This window comes from Peromyscus californicus, unplaced genomic scaffold (assembly GCF_007827085.1).
Source record: "Peromyscus californicus insignis strain IS unplaced genomic scaffold, ASM782708v3 Scaffold_14__1_contigs__length_90479793_seg_2, whole genome shotgun sequence".
NCBI classification, from domain to species: Eukaryota; Metazoa; Chordata; class Mammalia; order Rodentia; family Cricetidae; genus Peromyscus; species Peromyscus californicus.
Genome location: NW_026294436.1, coordinates 33,621,960 through 33,628,449, shown reverse-complemented (window position 1 = coordinate 33,628,449; position 6,490 = coordinate 33,621,960). Strand labels below are relative to the sequence as shown.

The following is a 6,490-nucleotide window of genomic DNA, read 5'->3' as shown; positions in this document are numbered from 1 at the left end:
AGTTACTCCCTTGACAAGACTCCCCGGCTCAGTGTGCTTCTCTCCAGTGGACAGGGGAGATCTGAGTCCTCTGCATTCACCATCCCACTCAGCCCCAAGGAGAGACCTGCTGGACCGGTCCTGCCTCCACCCTACCTGTTGGTCAGCTAAACAGCCATGCAGGTACATTTCTTATTTTTGTCTTGAATAGGGCCTCATTAGAAAGTTTTGACAATTTATTTCAGTTTTATAAGTCTTATTAGCATGAATGAAACAGTTTTGGCTATTGAGCATACTTAAATTTCAACTAAATCAATTTTTTTCTCTTTATGCAATAATCTTACATAAATTCTATAAATATTCCTTTATGTATAAAAAAACCTACAGAATCTTCCTTTCTTTTTTACTCTAGACTAAAAATAAATTTACTTTCTAATATTTTTACTAACTCAAATTTTTACTTTAAATATATTTTGATCACATTTCCACTTCCTCGAGTCCTTTCAGATCCTTCCTTCATTCATACTCACCCAACTTTAAGCTCTTTCTCAAGAAGCAAACAAAAAACTCAGTATAACAACAAAACCCCCAAAGCCAAACAAACAAAAAACCACCACCCAAAAGAAAAGAAAACAAGAATCCAGCAAACTATCACCAAATAAAAGCACACAAATAAATCATGACGTCCATTGTATGATGTTCTACCACTCCTGAACATGAGGCCTTTCCTGGAGTGATTGATATACCTAGTCTCACGTCACTGTAGAAAACTGATGTTTTCTTCCATCATGCATAAATGACAGTTCAGCTGTTAACTTTTTCCTAGTATCTAGGTTTTCATTCATTTATTTCTTAAAATTTAACAAAATAAAATACAAGAAGATAAAACAAAAGCTATTGCAGCAAAGTTGGACAAGACAAACCAACAAAAGGAAAATAACACAACAGAAGGCACAAGAAGCAGAGACCCACTCATTTGCATACCCAAGAATCTCATAAAATCATTAAACTGGAAGTTATAATATACACACAAGTTACCTGGTGAAAGAAGAAAAAGTTAGTGCCCCTCTTGACAGGGATGGAAAGGCCCTTAGGCCTAACAACATGCATAGGTTTAAATAATCATATTCTCATATATTTAGGACATGCAGACAAATTATCAGTGAAGACAGTTCTCTGGATTCTTGTTTCACACAGCATTGTGGAGGAAGCATGGACCACGGCATTTGGTTTCCCTACAGATTCCTTCACGGTATTGTTGGGTGTGACTTTTCTGAATATGTCATCTGCAAACCCAGAACCCAGGTTGTGACTTCTCAAAATCAATTGAATGAGTAAAATATGTTTCTGCATCTCAAATTCTAAATCGGTCAGTTCTTTATGATCCTAGCCCTGGAGCCATACCTGTGATTGAAAGCCCTCATTAGAAGTGGAGCTCGCCGGGTGGTGGCAGCGCACGCCTTTAATCCCAGCACTCGGGAGGCAGAGCCAGGAGCTCTGTGAGTTCGAGGCCAGCCTGGGCTACCAAGTGAGTTCCAGAAGAGGCGCAAAGCTACACAGAGAAACCCTGTCTCGAAAAACCAAAAAAAAAAAAAAAAAAAAAAAAAAAAAAAAAAAAAAATAGAAGTGGAGCTCCATGGTTCCAGTCCTCCATTTTCAGTCTTTCCTAGGTGATATCTAATTTTAGTAATTAGGCCAATACGATCATTGATTTCTATAACTAAAATGATACTATACTAACTCACAGAGTAACTATAAAATGAAAAAATTAACAATTACGAATTGAGTTTGTGCTTTGAAACTAAAAGATGTTTATGACATTCACAAATACAGAGAACAAATTATATACAAATTTATTAAACTAAAAATTACTGTATATATTTAATTGCTTAGTTCTATTCATTACTATTGGATGAACCATGTGAAATTACCTAAAAGTCAGCAGATTCGAATATACTTTAAACTTTTTATTATGATATTATATCAGGAACATAATGTTTTCTTATACCAACTGTTTACTAATATCTTTGTCAGAAATGCATGCTGCAACAATTTTAAAATAAAGAAAAATAGAAACTGTAGTATCTGTGAACAGGATTTCTCTTTTTATTCTGAATGTCATTTATTTATGTCCTTGACTGTGTGGGTGGGTGAGTGAAGTTTAACTTGGGTATTGAAACCATGCCAATATATTGAAAATAAAATCCAAGAACTAATGCTCAGGAACAAATTACATTCCACAGTGAAAGTAAGACGACCAGGTATGCCAACAGACAACTGAGATGTATATTATTCAAGTGTGCAAAATGACTTCTTTTGAGGATTTTGTAGGAGATGAATACTAAATTGGCCAGACTACACAGGCAAATCGTATGTTAGATCAGAAGTAGACACTTTAGTTTCATGAGTCATTGACTTGGAAAACTGTCTTAAGGGTATTAAGGAAGGAGAAGAGAAGAGAACCAAAAGTACAATAAAAAATAGAATATCTATCACAAACTGTGTCAGTAGGGGAGAAAATGGCATGATGCATAGGTGTTATAGAAAGAGAGAGTCCAGTTTATCAGGAAAAACTTCTTACACCTGACATGTTTTTTGACATCAAATTTGCAATAACAATATTTTCTGTCTGAGTTAAGATCCCAGCTTCAATGAAAGATAACAGTGAACAAACATTAAATATGAAAGTTCCATGTCATTAAACCACTATTTTAAAGTAGCACATTTTTTTCATAGTTATCTATCAATTTATTTATATAGGTAATAGTAAATTTAATACCAAATATAGCATAAATAAAATAAATAACAGTCATCTCATTAATGGTGATCAAATTATTCATAAAATAAGTATGCAAGTTTGAATATATGTCATAATGATGGTATAGTGACCCATTATTCTAAAATTTAAAAACAAAAAAATCAATTACTTTGTAATACATTCAGTTGTATATCCTATTATAAGTACATAACAAATAAAAAGTGTAAATTCATATGAACCAAGTTAGAATGCTTATAAAAATACCTTTAGATATATAAACACATGAAAAATAATAACAAATTCGATTGTTGTTTTGTGACAAAAACAGCCTAAAGCTATAAACTCAGAGTCAGCACATAAAATAAAGAAAACTTGAGTCAGCTTGCTATTTATTCATATCTTGGAAAGTGCATCTTGAAAACGAACAGAGAATATATGAGGCCAGGTATAAAAACTTTAAATTTAATACAGCAACAAATTCTGGTAAGTAATCAGGAAATACTCTGATTAAGATTTTTTTAGGTGAGTTGAATTGAAACATAATTATTCTGTAAGAAAAAAGCTATTAGTACAATAAGTATCTGCATGCCTCCTCAAAATGTTCTCTACAGAGAACATATATAACTGTTTTAAATAGTCATATTTTCAATTAACAGAGGTTAAACACGTCAAATTATCTCACTTGTTTGTTACATATAATCATAAAATTAAAAAATTGTAAAGATACTAATGTGGTCTTTTTCAGTAATTGTTTAAATGATTGTGTGTGTGCCTCAACCCAATAATCTAATCTATTACTTAAATAAATTATTGGATGCAGTTTGAGAAAGATACCTAATTTCTGTAATTTTCTATGATTAGCACATCTTTTTTTAAAAAATTAAGGGTTTTTTAATTCATTTTATGTACCAATCACAGATCCCCCTCTCCTCTCTCCTCCTGCCCCTCCAGCATTCCCCCTACAATCCACATCTCATTGTTTTCTCCAACAAGGCAAGGTCTACCATAGGGAGTCAACAGAGCCTGATACACTCAGTTGAGGCAAGTCCACGCCCCTCCCCCTGTATCAAGGCTTTACAAGGTTCCCACCATAGGCAGTGAGCTCCAAAAAGCCAGCTCATGCACCAGGGATGGATCCTGGTCCTACTGCTAGGGGGCTCCTTAAACAGATCATGCTACACAACTGTCTCCTTATGCAGAGGCCTAGTCTAGTCTCATGGAGGTTTCCACAGCTGTTGGTATAAAGTTCATGAGTTCCCACTAGTTTGGTTTGGTTGTCTCTGTAGGCTTCCCCATCATGATCTTGAATCCCTTGCTCATAGAATCCCTCTTCTCTCTTTTTGACTGGTCTCCTGGAGCTTGGCCTGGTGCTTGACTGTGGATCTTTGCATCTGCTTCTATCAGTTACTGGATGAAGGTTCTATGATGACAGGTAGGGTATTCACTGATCTGATTACTGGGGTAAGCCAGTTTAGGCACCCTCTCCACTATTGCTAGTAGTCTAAGCTGGGGTCATCCTTGTGGATTCCTGGGAACCTCCCCAGCACCCAGCCTCTCCCCATCCCCATAATGTCTCCCTCCATCATGATATCCCCCTCCCTGCGCCCCCACTCTGTCCCTGCTCCAGCTTGACCATCCTTTTCCCTCATGTTGTCATCCCCTACCCCCCACCCTCCAATGCCTTTTCTCATCCCCAGTTTACTCATGGAGATATTCTCTATTTTCCCTTCCCATGACAATCAATATGTCCCTCTTAGGGTCCTCCTTGTTAGCCAGCTTGTCTGGAGCTGTGGGTTGTACTTTGGTTATCTTTTGCTTTATATCTAGTATATATTTATGAGTGAGTACATACCATGTTTGTCCTTCTGAGTATGGGTTACATCACTCAGGATGATAATTTTCTAGTTCCATTCATTTGCCTGCAAATTTCATGATGTCATTGTTTTTTACAGGATTAGCAAATATTACTCATTGAGAATAATACTAGGAATACTATTATGTTCCTCATATTTACAAAATTACCATCTCCCAAAAATGAACTCAGGAGGAGACGCAGTACATAAAGTTGGAAGCAAAACATCATATACATTGAAAACCAGTTTAAATGTGACACAGCATGGTGTCAAAACACAGAAGTTTACAGAAACGCAGTGGAGGCACATACTAATTTATTAGTTTAAAAACTGTATATTTCAGCATACATCGTGGCAACTTTTCCCACGCTACAGTCCACTGATGAGGGCTGGCAGAAAGACTCCGGATGTAGACTCCAGGTTCCGGCCCTTGATACAGGGGCCTATTTTGCGACCATATTTCGATTTTTGCATGTTAAAGTGGTATCATGTGGGAAGAAATAAAAGTCCTCGTGTCATGTAGATTTTGCACGTGGATCTCTCAGGTCCCGTTTAAAAAAAAAAAACTGTATATTTCATCCACTGTGTCTAGAAAGGAAGAGATAAAATATCGTAAGTCAATAGTTAAAATTAATGTGCATTTATAATGAATATATCAATTCTAAAGAAGGTAAATCGTGAGTATCTAACTTACTCCAATGTATTTTAAGATTTTGAATGCTTGATTGGGTTTTCAATTGTGAGTTTTGTAAGCACAGGAAGAGTTGCTGCTATAACAACTGTCATCTAAAGATCTTTAACACTAAAGGAATATTTAAAGTGAAATGGTTAGAAGCTTTGCACATGGAAGGATTGAGGAATATCTCTTTCAGGTAAACCAATGAAAGGAAATAAAGTGAAAATATTTTTTTTTACATGTTTGACAAATTCACATTTTTTGCTAAAAAGATTATGTGTTAATGCCAAAATATTTGAAAAAAAACTATCGAGATTGAATCTCATGATTACTTGTGTCTTTTCATAGTAAAGACATAATTCAGAGACTTTCTCCCCTCCCAATTATGCAAGAAAATCTAACTAGTAAAAGAATCTAAGAAAACTACTATCCATTTATATAAAATGAGAGTGAAATGATATTTATTGACTTTCATATGTAATTTACTCTTGAACTTTTATATAGTTTAGTGGGTTGAATTTTATTTTACCAAAATATTTATAATATTCTTTTAATTAAAAGTGAAAAATCATAAAAGTTATTTTTGCTTAGGGACTTAATAATTACCTTGTTGAATGAATATAATATAGTCTCTTGAAACTAAAAAAGAATGCCAAATATTTCCCATAATTATAAACCAACTGAAGCTTGTGGGACATAAATTTTCATGACAAATAGCTTTTAGTATCTCAGTAGCATTCAAGGATTTTCAAAAAGAGAAAATGACTTACTTGGTCTCTTCAAAACATGCTACCCACTAGAAACTAAAATATCAAGTACTACTAAAGCATGTTAAGATCAAGGGACAGAACTAGAAAAATCTACTGAGAAAAATCTATTCTTAGGCCAAGAAGAACAAATGGCCCATATATCCACATATATCTATATCTCACCTTAGAATCTTTACTCTTGTTTGTTCAACTTTGAGTACTTGGAAAGGAAGCTAGAATAAAGGATATTTGGGAGAAGAATGGAGAGATATTGGAACATAGGCCAAATGAAAATAATGACTGGAAATGCTGGTTGCCAAAGGTTTAAGCAGAGATAAAAAGGATTGGGTGAGGTGTTGGGGTTTTGTTATGAAAAGAAAAGATTTAAGAAAATGTCATATGGAAATCCAACAACTAGTAACCCAGTTAAAAGGAGTTAGAATGGAGAGATCCTGCATGTCTGGATAGGACTGTT

General features: G+C 34.9%; 1 non-coding gene across 1 annotated transcript; it reads left to right on the top strand.

The window, feature by feature from the left end:
• The first annotated feature begins 1,013 nt into the window (after positions 1-1,013).
• On the top strand, positions 1,014-1,139 carry LOC128110210 (U6atac minor spliceosomal RNA). The gene has a single exon (XR_008218164.1). It is a non-coding gene; the product is annotated as a U6atac minor spliceosomal RNA (small nuclear RNA).
• The last annotated feature ends 5,351 nt before the right edge of the window (positions 1,140-6,490 follow it).